This window comes from Megalopta genalis, chromosome 2 (genome assembly GCF_051020955.1).
Source record: "Megalopta genalis isolate 19385.01 chromosome 2, iyMegGena1_principal, whole genome shotgun sequence".
Lineage (NCBI taxonomy): Eukaryota > Metazoa > Arthropoda > Insecta > Hymenoptera > Halictidae > Megalopta > Megalopta genalis.
Window position 1 is genome coordinate 12,236,932 of NC_135014.1, and position 13,439 is coordinate 12,250,370.

Genomic DNA, 13,439 nt, shown 5'->3' on the forward strand with positions numbered 1-13,439 from the left:
TAATATCTATATATTCATGTCTATATTCTAATTTTCATCGATTCAACAAAAATGTCACACAACCTGACGTTTCAATTTAAAGAAAAAAATGCGACCAAATAAAATACCTTAATTTTACAAAATTTTGTACAACTTTGGCGTGACAAAGTATTAACATGCCCTGTTCGATAAATGTAAAATAAATTATGCCCGGGATCGGTGCGAAAATTTCAGCGAATGAAAATCGAGGTGTCCGCGGCAAAGGACTTCTCCAAAGCAACAGATAATTACCGTAAATCGTGAAGGAGCGAGCGAATCGCGGAGATAGAGACACGGCACACATACACGAGCGCAAAAACACGTACACTGTGCCGCGCTTAATGCTCAATTTGTAATTCACAGCGACGCGTTGGATGAGCGTTTTTCGCGCGAGCCCGATATTATTCGACAAACGGACGAAACATTTGGTTTTATGTGAATGCGGAGCGCGGCCGAGCCAGCGCCGGTATAATAAAACCATTTATCGAGTCTGCCGTGGTTATTAACAACGACGGGATCCAGCGCCGACGAATCGCGCGGGGGACGACAAGTTTGAATAGCCCCGGAGTGGGTGGAACTACGATATCACGGTTTAAGCGCGGCCGCTCGCTTCATCGGCGCTTTTCAACCGACTAATCTGTGGTACAGTAGACCCTCCCTGGTATATAATGCCGGATTCGTTCACCGGTGCGCAAAAATTCCAACATCGTTCCTGTAATGCGATCAAAAACGGCCGTTTACGGTTTCGCGGACGTGTTTTACGAAGACCTCTCGCTCTCGCTCTTTCTCTCGCACTCTCGCTCTTTCTCTCTCGTTATTTCTCTCTTTCTCTCGCTCTTTCTCTCTCGTTATTTCTCTCTTTCTCTCTCTTTCTCTCTCTCGATCTCTCTCTCATTCTCGTTTCTCTCATCCCGATTGTACAATCGTCGCAAACAATCGCTTCCATTGCTTTTGTTCCGTCGAATCATCTGGAAAATTTCAATGGAACTGAACGCCTAATGCTTTTATTGATTATAAATACGGAAAACAATATTTTACCACCCTTTGTTTCGCTTTTACTGAGATTCTTCTCCGTCGAGATTTAAATTCTTTTTGAAGCAATCGAAAGAATGCTAACATTTTGGCAGATTTATATGCTAATATTAACTAAATTTCATCAAATTAACGTATTTCTTTCGATTCGATTAAAATTTCAATGTAAAGTTTCAACCACGTCGATTACTTTTTTCAATATTCTCATACTTCGCGAATCTTAACAACGCTACGAAATTGCGATAGATTAGCAAAAATATTAACGTTTAAATCTGAGTAAATAATTCCATCGCCCGCGTAGGCGCAACGCGGCGATTAAAACGTTACGAGGACACGATTAGGGGGTGGTTAAGGGGTTGAACGCGATTTCTCCCATTCTGTTCGACAGAAAATTATGAAAAAAATCACGAGCCTTCTATATCCTAGGATACACGTTCGAGAATTTTTTCAGATTTTTTGATTGCAAAATCGATTTTTAAATAATTGGAAGATAATGAAATTACCGATTTTATATTGACATTGTCAACCGAGCACTTTTACATTTTTACATTTTCACGATTTTTTCCTTTTATTGCAATTAGTAACATATAATTTTGTGAGATTTTTCGAAATGGGAGCACGTGTTTAGAAAAATGTAAGACTGATTTCTTTAACCTTTTAGTGCATCCATCCAACATATTTTCTTGATTAAACAGTTGTTACACGGAGATCTAAATACAGTAATTTCTCCCTAATTCGCGGTCAAATTGCGGGCAAAAATGGACAATTTGGGAAGAGGAGATACAGCTATTATTATTATTATTATTATTATTATTATTATTATTATTATTATATATTATACGATTATTTATAATCGTATTTTATTTATAACTCCTCTTTCTAAAAACGAGCCGCAAATAATCGTATCTGCTCCACCCAAATTGTCCAATTTGGTGCGCAATCTGTGCGCGAATTAGGGCGAAATCACTCGTCAATCTCACGCATTAGACGCAACCCGGATGCAACTGTTTCCAGAGTCTCAAATTCGCTAGCAATAAAAACATAATTTGATCACATTTCCGATTAATCGCGCGCGTGCAAACGGCAACTGGCAGATTAACGGCGAGTCAAGTTGTTCGACGATGTAAAAAATGATTTTTGGAACGAGGGGTGAATAATATCTTGCGTCCGGGTAATTCCGGAATGAAAGAGGAATTATATTACGAGCGTCCTCTAGCGCGAGCATTTACGATCTACTCGAACAGTGTTTGGACTACCTTATATTCGAAGCATGTCGACTGGCAGCGAGGGTGGCAGAGGGAGGGAGGGAGGGAGGGGGTTCCCACGGTGCTTGCCCCCGGTTATTATCTACCGATATCACCCTCTCCAGCCGTCCCGTCGATTATTCCCGCCACCTCATTCATCTCGCAAATATCCGGGGATAATAATCATTTCCCTCGGCCCCGATCCGCCGCGGCGTCGCCGTCGCCGCGCCGCGCCTCGCGTCGACGGAAAATAAAAGTTGATCGGAGGGCATGCAATTTAAAAGTTCCGCCCCCTTGAATCTCCACGACAATCGGGGACAAGGCGGCGCGGCGCGACGGCAGCTACCGAGTGTCTGCATGCCTCGCGCCTACGATTAACATTCAACGTATTCTCGAACTCGGTTAATCGACTTTCACGCGGCACGGATCGGCCCGACGTGTTCGCGGCCGTCTCCCAATTACGCGCCTAACGCTGTTATCGATTCCGCGCGATTCCCCGACGCGTAAACTCGTTCGCGGACTCTGTCGCCGATTCTACGGCTGGTTTACAAGGTGCGCTGCGTATTTTTCTTTTTTGCGAGAGTTTTTGTTTTTCGAACGTCGACGAAAATTCCGGTGATTCTTCGCGCGATTCGGTCGAAGTGCCGATATCTTGAAGGACGAGCTTTTGGAAAACCGTTGAGAAACTAGACGAGAGGTATTGCGTTATACTAGAACAAATGTCTACCACAAATGGCTCGAAATTGGGGAACGATGGGACCGCGAGGTCATCTCAAGCAACTTTCTCCTTTGCGAAAATTCAATCCGCCGCTTTGTTTACAAGTTATTGACGAAAAACGTTGACCAATGAGAGGCGAGCTTGTCCAGCGCGCGAAGCCCGGCTCCGCTGATTGGCTCGGCCGCCTCGCGTCAGGCAAGCTCGTCTCGCATTGGTCAGCGTTTTTCGCTAATATTTCGTTAACGACGCTTCGAAGAAAAATTTTGTAAAGGAAACAGTTGCTTCGAATGACGTCAGGAATCTCTACTTGCCGGATGCGAGACATTTTTCTAATTGTTTTCTTCGTTGTCCTAATTGCGCGTTGAAACTTGACAACGTTACGATTGGATGTTTCTATAGAGTTTCTACGTTTGATTTGGCTACTGTGCTTGCAAATATTAATCATTCTCTTGACGAAGCTTCGAAGAAAATTACTTGAAGATATGCGGTATAAAAGAATTGCAAAGATGTATTTCATCGAAAGTTCAATAACATAAATGAACGATCTAGAATTATGCTAAGATTTGTAAAATGCTGGAACAATTAACAACAAGATACAAAAGTATACGGAAACTAGAAGGGGTTGAAGGACATCATGGAACGATATTGAATAAAACTTATTTCCCATTTCCTATTTTCGATTTTCTATGCGATAAGTGGACGGCAGATTTTTATGCAAAATGAAAATGATCTGCATGAATTGCAAGATATTGACGCGTAAGCACAATTATTTTCGATTTTTCAATATCTCGAATAAGTTCAAATGAATAGGTGAACATTATCAGTTTCTTCGAAACTTATTGTTTTAGACTACACCTACTCGTTTTTGCCATAAATGCATAAAATCCAATAATAACTTCTCAACTGTTACCGTGGTCGCCAAAAGATGAATTCGCTAAATCGTGTAACAGAACGTATCGGTTAAGACATTGTTCAACCCTTTGCACTCGAGCGACGACTCTGATACCAAGAATAGCTGCTAAAAAATGTCGCTATGTCCAAAAGAATTTTCGCGTTATTGAATTCGCGTGTGTTCTATGAACTGTCGAACAATAGAAAAGTCTTGTACAAGCGTTCGATTTCACGTGTATCGAATGAAAATAATTGGAAACAGTTGAAAGCAATTGGAGACGCTATAAGATCGAAACAAATGACATCATTTTCGTGTGAAAACGGTCTCGAGTGCGAAGGGTTAGCGTCGATTCGAATTCTCGGCAACGTACCTTATTTGCGTAGCAATTTGCGATAATGCTGGAAACGGGAAAAGCTGCGTAGATACGATTGTTCCGTTCGGAGAGCGTCGATATGAAAGGCGGCTGCGGTTGACCCGACCTCGACGCAACGCCGACTCCCATTAAGTGTCGCTAATCAGTCCGCTAATCCATCTCTCATCCTCGACACTCGGCCCACCACCCCTCCGATTCGTCGTTCCCACTCTCGCGAACATCCCCCTTCCCTACACCAGCTCCCGGTTTAGAGATAACAAATGCCAGCCAGAGTGCGATCATGACGTCGCATTCGTTTCACGCCATGGGGCGATCAGCTGTGCCCTGAACCTTTCTTTTCTGCTATTTATTTACATTCCAATTGCGAACCTTTCGACGCTGTCGCTGACGAGGAAATGTTATTTAGACTATAAATTTCCCAGGGAAATATTTGGGGAGCATTATGTTATGGTATATTTATTTTTATATTATATTAATGCTGTTAATATTGTATTTGTGTTATATTATATTGGAATGTTATTAATAGTATATTAATAGTATATTATATTGGTATATTATTAATATTATATTGATATTATATTATATTGATATTGTATTATATTGGAATATTATTATTATTATTATATTAATATTATATTATATTGGAATATTATTAATAGTATATTGATATTATATTATATTGGAATATTATTAATATTGTATTCATATTCTATTACATTGGAATATTATTAATATTATATTCATATTCTATTATATTGGAATATTATTAATATTATATTGATATTATGTTATATTATATTGGAATATTATTAATATTATATTGAAATTATATTATCTTGGAATATTATAAATTATTTTGAAAAAGGTGTAACTCCATCTCTTTAATATACAATATCATATTATAATTTATTATATAAACATAATACTGTGAATAATATTATGAAGCGAACGTATCTAACAAACAATAAAAATAAATAATGTTATGCACTGTAATACAATGTTTTCAAGCAGACTATAATGACCAGGATATAACAATTAAAACGTGGGCACAGAAGAAAGTAAAAGTTTGTTGTTACCAGAATTCCATAAATTCCACAAACTCCATAAATAAGCTATTAATTAAAACATCGATACAAGATCAATGCTGAATCAACACCGTCACTAAAACACCGTCCAAGAGTCAAGAGGTCATCGCTAGATAACCTAACGAGTCTAACGAGTCAGACTATTAATAAGGAGTACGACAATTCGAGTAACAAAAACAAGTCGCGATTCCATATAAAAAATTCTGCCGTTAGAAGCAACTTATCGTTACAATATCGAAGCGAGAAGCGGTTTACGCGAGTGCCGAATAAAAATTGCTGAGCCAGAACTATCTAGGACCCTATGGGAATTATTTATGACTCGACCTGACAGATTGCTCCGTTTTAATTATACATTTATGACGCACGGGAGCGTTGGATGACGGGCCGAGCGCCGTTAGGAACAATGGCGCCGGTCGGTGCCGTGGACGACGTTGAAGAGGAAAGAGAGAGCGGGAGAGAGAGAAAGAGAGAGGGAGAGAGAGAGAGAGAGACAGCAGGATCTCTGGATGAGGTCGTACAACACTTGGCATTTCGTATTCATTGACGGAAGGGATGGATAGAAGCGGAACGAGTTGAAGTCCGCGGCACCGTGAAGGAGGAAGATTACAAGCGGTTTAATCCGCTGGTGCCGGGGGCTCGAACGTAACAGCTCTTCCGAAGAGACATTCCGCTCGGCTCCGGCCGAGCGTGTTAAGGTCGGAATTGGTCGATTTAGTGCGAACCGGTGTTCAGTCATAGATACGGGCGTGAACTTGGCTGTAACTCGCGGAGTTACTTGATAAACTAGAGCCGAGCCGAGTCGTGCCGCGCCGCGCCGCGCGGAATGCATCGGCGACAGCCCGAACCCCAGAACCATGATGCATCCAACTAATTTCCAAGGATGTTTGCCGCCGTCGAACACGGCTACGAACGTCTAAATCGCTGCCGTCCTAACGAACACACTCTAGAATTCCATAAACTCGCCGACACAGTCGCTGAAACAACTTCCGATTTTTATGATTGCCGACGGAGACAACTCTGATGCAAGGGTTACTACGAAGTGTCGTAATTTTGCGGGAAAAGATCGCAGACGGGTTTTTCTTTTTTTAAGTTGAAGGGGAAGGATCAATCTATAATGCACTGTAAGCGGCATCTTCGAAAAAAATTTTACAAAGTCTGTGCGTTTCGTCAAACTTGGCAGTTTTCCACGTGACAAACCGCCTTGCGTAAATGCAAGGGGTAGTTTGAGGTGCTTAGCATTAATTATCGGTAACATAGCGGGAAAAAATCGCAGCTACGTTTCTTTTTTTTTAAATTAAAGGGAAAGGAACAGACTTTATTTCACTGTAAATGGCATCTCCGAAAAAAATTTTACACTGTCTGTGCGTTTCGTCAAACTTGGCAGTTTTCAACGTGACAAACGCCTTGTATAAATGCAAGGGGTAATTTAACGTGCTGTAACTTAGCGAAAAAAAATCGTAGCCCAATTTCTCTTTTTTTAAATTAAAGAGAAAGAATTAAATTTTATTCTACTTGAAATGGCATCTCCGAAAAAAATTTGTCAAGGCCCATGGATTTCGTCAAACTTGGCAGTTTCCAACGTGAGAAACATCTCGCAAAAATGCAAGGGTTAATTTAAAGTGCTGTAACTTAGTGAAAAAAAATCGCAGCCGCGTTTCTTCTTTTTTAAATTAAAGAGGAAGGAACACAGTTTATTTCACTGTGAATGGCATCTGCGAAAAAAATTTTGCAATGTCTGTGCGTTTCGTCAAACTTGGCAGTTTTCCACGTGACAAACCGCCTTGCAAAAATGAAAGGGGTAATTTAACGTGCTGTAACTTAGCAAAAAAAGATCGCAGCCCCATTTCTCTTCTTTCAAATTAAAGAGGAAGAATCAAACTATAATCCACTGTAAGCGGCATCTCCGAAAAAAATTATACAAAATCTGTGCGTTTCGTCAAACTTGGCAGTTTTCAATGTGATAAACCACCTTGCATAAATGCAAGGGGTAGTTTAAGATGCTGTAACATAGCGGGAAAAAATCGCAACTACGTTTCTTTTTTCTAAATTAAAGAGGGAGGAACAGACTTTATTCCGCTTCGAGCGGTTTTTCTTACTCCAAAGCCACACGAGGGCAACAAATACTGTAAAAATGTCTGCGATAGCAGCTGCCGATTAAGTTCCAGGATTACCGTCGCTGGTTCCAGATGGATCGGTGTTGTTCGCCGGTGTCTCGCTCCGCCTTTCGCGGTCGCAACGCGGTCGTTTAATCGGCGAGAGAGAGAGAGAGAGAGAGAGAGAGAGAGAGACAGAAAGGGTTGCAAACCGGGCGGCGGGAGACACAGAAATAGGTGATGGAGTCGCGTGGATCCCTATCTAGGATTAATAGTCCGATATTGCCGATAGAGGGGAACAAGCCTGGGACGCGTTCGAAAAAGTTCCCGGAGCCATATATATTCGGGCTGTCTAAATGAACCGACGTCGATCAAGCCGAACGCTGGCCGAGATAGCTGGCAGCGTCATCGGTCCGGGGGCAGAAAAGTTAAATTAAATTTCTACGCCGCAGCGCGGCGCCGCACGCCGCTGCGGCCATTCCGGATGGTTTCGTTTCGTTTTGGTCCCGGGATGGACGTCATCTGCGCGATAGACCCGGAGAGAGAGAGAGGGGGGGGGAGAGAGAAAGAGAAATAAAGAGAAAGAGAGAGGAAGAAAGAGAGAGAAATAAATAAAAAGATAGAGAGGGAGTGAAGGGAAGAAAGAAATAAAGAGAGGAAGAGAGAGAGAGAGAGAGAGAAAGAGAGAGAAATAAATAAAGAGATAGAGAGGGAGTGAAGAAAAGAAATAAATAAAGAGAAAGAGAGAGAGTGAGAGAGAAAGAAATAAAGAGAGAGAAAGAAAAGAAAGAAGGAAATAAAGAGACAGAAATAAATAAAGAGAGAGAAAGAGAGAGGAAGAAATAGAGAGAAATAAATAAAAAGATAGAGAGGGAGTGAAGGGAAGAAAGAAATAAAGAGAGGAAGAGAGAGAGGGAGAGAAAGAGAGAGAAAGAAATAAAGAGAGAGAAAGAAAGAAAGAAATAAAGAAAGAGAGAGAAAGAAAAGAAAGAAAGAAATAAAGAGACAGAAATAAATAAAATAAATAAAAAAGAAAAAAAATAAATAAAAGAAAGAAAATAAATAAAAAGAGAGAGAAAGAAATAAAGAGAGAGAAAGAGAGAGGAAGAAATAGAGAGAAAGAGAGACAGAGGGAGACAAAGAGAGACAGAAAGAGAGAAAGAACGATATAGAGAGAGGGGAGGAGAAAAAGAGAGCGTAACCCACACTTACGCCGACGGTCGTTATCATAATCCCGCTGCGCCGGAGGCCTACTATAGATTTTTACGATAATGGGCCGAATGTAAAATTTTCCGCGGGCGTTAGTCACTTCCCGAAACATTCTCGAGGCGGGGCACGAACGCTTTCCCCATAATCGCCACGCTTCCAGCCATCGCCGTTAGCTTTTTATTCCGGTGCCGCTCTGATTAGGCCGAATCGAAACGGTCGCGATAATTGAATTATTTCGATGGCTGTTCCCAGCGGCCGATTTTCTACTAGAAATCGACGAATTCGTAGAACAGTTTCGCGTAGAATCGGATTAAGCCGGAGTGATTTTGCGCCCTAAACGATTCATCGATCGACGAGTGGATCGACCCTTCGCTATTCGACGAGTGTGCGTCGCTGAATTTTTAAACAAACGCCGCTCGAAAACTGGCAATGCTATCGAGACATAAAAGTTAAAAGAATATAATTTGTACATTTTTAAATATCGCTTCCTTTGCTTGAATTCGGAACGATTGAATAATCGTGCGCGGAACAATTTATCAGTGAATAAGGATTAAAGAACGCTGCGCTCAAGTGAGAGGAAAACTTTTGCACTGCAAAAAGCTTCCTTTTTATTTTTTTATTAGCACACTGTGTGCGGGAAGGGTGTTAACGCCTTCTTAAAAAGCTTAACTTTCTTTTCAATTAAGAGAAGCGCTTAATTTCGATGACAAGTATATCAACGAGGATTTTTATACGCGGCGAAATGAAAAAGAATGAAATTTTCTATTAAAAAAAGTATCAACGCCTTTCCCGCAAATAATGGCTCAAAAAACTAATAAAAACAGACGTTGCGCGATCGAAAAGTAAAGAAATACCGTACGTCGAGCGTGAAGAATAAATAATTCGTTGCACAGTCGAGGCGCAAGTTGCATCGCGCGGTCGTAAAGTCATCGCGGAAATACGTCCGCGCGAACGCGCGTATGTGTGTGTGTAGGTGCGTGCGAGGATAATATAACATAGCAGTGACAGAACACTCGGGTAAAAGAACAGGATAATGGGTGTCCCGATAATGGCGGGGGGAAGGGAGGCCTCCGCTATAATGGAAAGTGCGAGTTACGGGGGAGAGGAAAAAGGAGAGAGAGAGAAAGAGAGGGGTCGAAATTAATGAGACGTGGAGAAGAAGGGTGTCGACGCGGAGGACGTTTCCCGATACGCGGAAAAAACGTGGCGATGTTGGGCGAACCATCCGCGTATGCGTTTCGCGTTACATTTCTCCGGCGAGCCGTCCCCGTCCGCCATTTTTCCCGAGGAATTGTTTCTCCGCGAGGCCGGGGACGCGAACCCTCGCGCGGTTCAATATCCCCGAGAAACATCTTGCGGGGAAACTAAGCAAGATATCTCCGGCTTGGTATTTCGCCCGAGCGCCCCGCAACTCCCGATGGAATGCACAATAACGACGGCGCATCGCGTGCCCCCCTCCGCTGTGGATCCAACAGCTGGATTTTCGACGAATAAAACAAACACGGGCGACCTTCTTTACTGGCGTTGTCGTTTAACACCGATCGCAATCATTTCTCCCCCCGGAAATGCTGAATTTTGGGTTGCTGTGAATTTTTCCGTACTGGTTCTACGCCCGTGTGATTTAATGCTACGCCGATGCTAAGGGTCGAGACATTTTGTTTATGACGATTTAACGATCTACTTTGTGTGAATAGAAGAACGATAAGGAAAAGGAAGAAGAAATGAAACTGTTATTTATTAGAAATAGAAATAGAAAGTTTTGTTTGAAACATTTTTTTTCCGATTTTGCCGACTACGAAGTACCGTTGTTCGGCACTGAAAGAGTTTAAGATCGACGACCTTGGATTATTATAAATTATGATCAATTTAGAAATTGATTATAAATTCGTGAATGAATGTTTCACAGAAACATAGCAAATACAGTCATTTCTCCCGGAAATACCGAACTTCGGGTTGCTGTGAATTTCCCTTTGCTAGAGTCCTACGCCAGTGTAATTTATTGCTACGTCGATATTACAAAATGGTCTGTTTGCCTTCGAATCGTGGCATGTGGCCTCCGAATTGACTTCGAATTTCCTTCGAATTGCCTTCGAATTGACTTCGAATTGAATTCGAATCGTCTTCGAATTGCCTTTGAATTACTTTTGAATTGACTTCGAATTGCATCCGAATTGCATCCGAATTGCATCCGAATTGCCTCCGTATTGACTTCGAATTGACTTCGAATTGCCTTCGAATTGCCTTCGAATCGTCTTCGAATCGTCTTCAAATTGCCTTTGAATTACCTTCGAATTATCTTCGAATTGACTTCGAATTGACTTCGAATTGCCTTCGAATTGCCTTCGAATCGTCTTCGAATCGTCTTCGAATTGCCTTTGAATTACCTTTGAATTACCTTCGAATTGCTTTCGAATTGACTTCGAATCGTCTTCGAATTGCCTTTGAATTACTTTTGAATTGCCTTCGAATCGTCTTCGAATTGACTTCGAATTGCATCCGAATTGCATCCGAATTGCCTCCGAATTGACTTCGAATTGACTTCGAATTGACTTCGAATTGCCTTCGAATTGCCTTCGAATCGTCTTCGAATCGTCTTCGAATTGCCTTTGAATTACCTTCGAATTGCCTTCGAATTGACTTCGAATTGACTTCGAATTTTCTTCGAATCGTCTTCAAATTGCCTTTGAAATACCTTCGAATTGACTTGACTTCGAATTGCATCCGAATTGCCTCCGAATTGACTTCGAATTGACTTGATGTTCACGAACGTCGCGTAAATCATCGGAACGAGCAGAAATTGTCGCAGAAGTCATCGTCGATTCCTCCTCGGCGCCGGAGCGGGACGCGCGGCGCCCGAAAAAGAGGATCGCGTCCGAGCGAACAAATTGCGTCGACGCGTTGAAATATATGAAGGAAACGGCGGTAAAACATTCGCGAAGATTCGTCAACGCATCGTTTCGAGAGAGAGAAAAAAAGCGGTAGTTTACTTTAGCCGGGCCCTTGAAGCATAGCGAGTCGCGACCTCTTCAGGGACAGCTGAATAATAGAGAGCGGCATCGCAGCCTCGAGGTCGACCAACCTGTGTCCCGGCAGCCCTCCCTCGAACCCCCGTAGCCGGCGATAGTTGTGAATAACGATGCCCGGGGGAGAAGCATCCCCTTGTCGGTGCCGTCATGCTGGCTGAAACCGGACTAGCCACGGCGCGCCGGACCCTCCGGCGAAACGCGTTTTCCACCCCCTGGCGTCCCATCGCGACGGCACAGACACACACGCCGGGATATATCCACCGCTTCCCCGAGCTTTCCGTCAACTATACGCTGCCAGACCGATACCATCGCGGAATGGACTACTTATCGGGGGGCAGGGGCGGAGGGGCTCCGCTACTTATTCCACCCTTTCGTTCTCCGTCGCGGTATCGCGCTCGGAAACTCGCTTTCGCGGGGTCGGGGCGCTGGGAAACTCGCAAGTTTTATCTGCCGGGGCTTCCGAATGGAATCAGCGCGCCCCTTCTCCCTCTGCCCCGCCTCTCCCCGTGCCCTCCCGCACAGATTTTTCCGCTGCAAATACTGCGAACTCGTCTAATACGAGATCCAAGATTTGAATTCACGAGAACTCGCCGATGCTTCGCGCGAATTTTTCCCGCCGTCTCGGGACAGTCTGCGTTTCGTCTTATCCGTTCCGATTGCAATCGTTGCTTTTTCGCGTGGGGTGGCTTTTCTTGTTTGATTGTTTATCTATGTTATTATTGTACGGTCGAAGAAATCTCGGCGATTCTTCCTGTTCGTTCGATTGTAATCCCGATTTTCGGGATTCTTTTCGGTTAGGTCGAGCAATTTTAATCTCTCCCTCTCTCTCTCTCCTTTCGCCCTCTCTCTTCCTCTCTCTCTCTCACTCTCCATCGAGCTTATTTTGTTCTTCGAACTCATTTACAGAGAGATCAGACATAGTTTTATTCGACCTCTGTCCGTCGCGCTCGAAGCAGACGATTATTATTTTGCATAAAGATCCGCCGTCAAATTATCGCAGTCGAATCTTCGTTGCAAAATAAAAATTGTTCGACTTAATTGCGCGCATCGTAGATCAGGCGAAAATGTAGCGAGTGTTTGGCTCGAACGTCGCACAGCTGAGAGTCCCATTGTTTTATTTTGTTGCATCCATGAAAGGAATGGTCCACTATGATCCTTATTGTGAAACTATACTATGATTCGAACACTAAATACTATTATAAGCGTATATAATGACGATATAATTCGAATGACACAGATATAATGCGAACGCAAAATCAATCCATAAAAATAATATAAAAAGTGGACGCAATTCGAGTACACGTGACGACGATAAAATTTACGAATACGATAAAAAACACGTACACGATAATGACCAACAAAAATAATAGAAAATGCAAATGCTTCTCATTTTAGTCAGCTCGGTGTCTGTCTTAACGGAGCATAAAAAAAACAGCTGTTTCATATTAATTTATAAAAGTAACGATGAGACATTTACTCTGATTTTCAAGTGTTACCGTAACATTTGCCGCGAGTAAAATATAAATTGAATGAATAACTCATGAATGTATCTTTACATATCTCTTTTATAAATGAGCCGTTTATTTTGAAAGTGGCATAAGTCACTTTACCGTCATGAAAAGTGGTGATTTTTTAATGTTTATACGAAATTATTTATACTGAAAAAAATATCAGTATCCTGGGATAACAAATACAAGTAAATCTTCTTGAAAGTTAGCATCCATATTTTTAAACGTGTTAAAACGCAAA

At 42.2% G+C, this 13,439-nt stretch overlaps 1 long non-coding RNA gene across 3 annotated transcripts in view; it reads right to left on the reverse strand.

Moving 5' to 3' along the window:
- Positions 1 to 13,439, reverse strand: part of LOC117227164 (uncharacterized) — a 251,767-nt gene that overhangs the window by 90,371 nt on the left and 147,957 nt on the right. The window contains exon 1 of one of the 3 annotated variants that reach the window (XR_013032633.1): positions 4,275 to 4,425. The exons of the other annotated variants lie outside the window; for them this stretch is intronic. This is a non-coding gene — a long non-coding RNA (uncharacterized LOC117227164). Of the gene's footprint in view, positions 1 to 4,274; positions 4,426 to 13,439 lie in introns of those variants that run through there. 3 annotated transcript variants of the gene reach the window in all.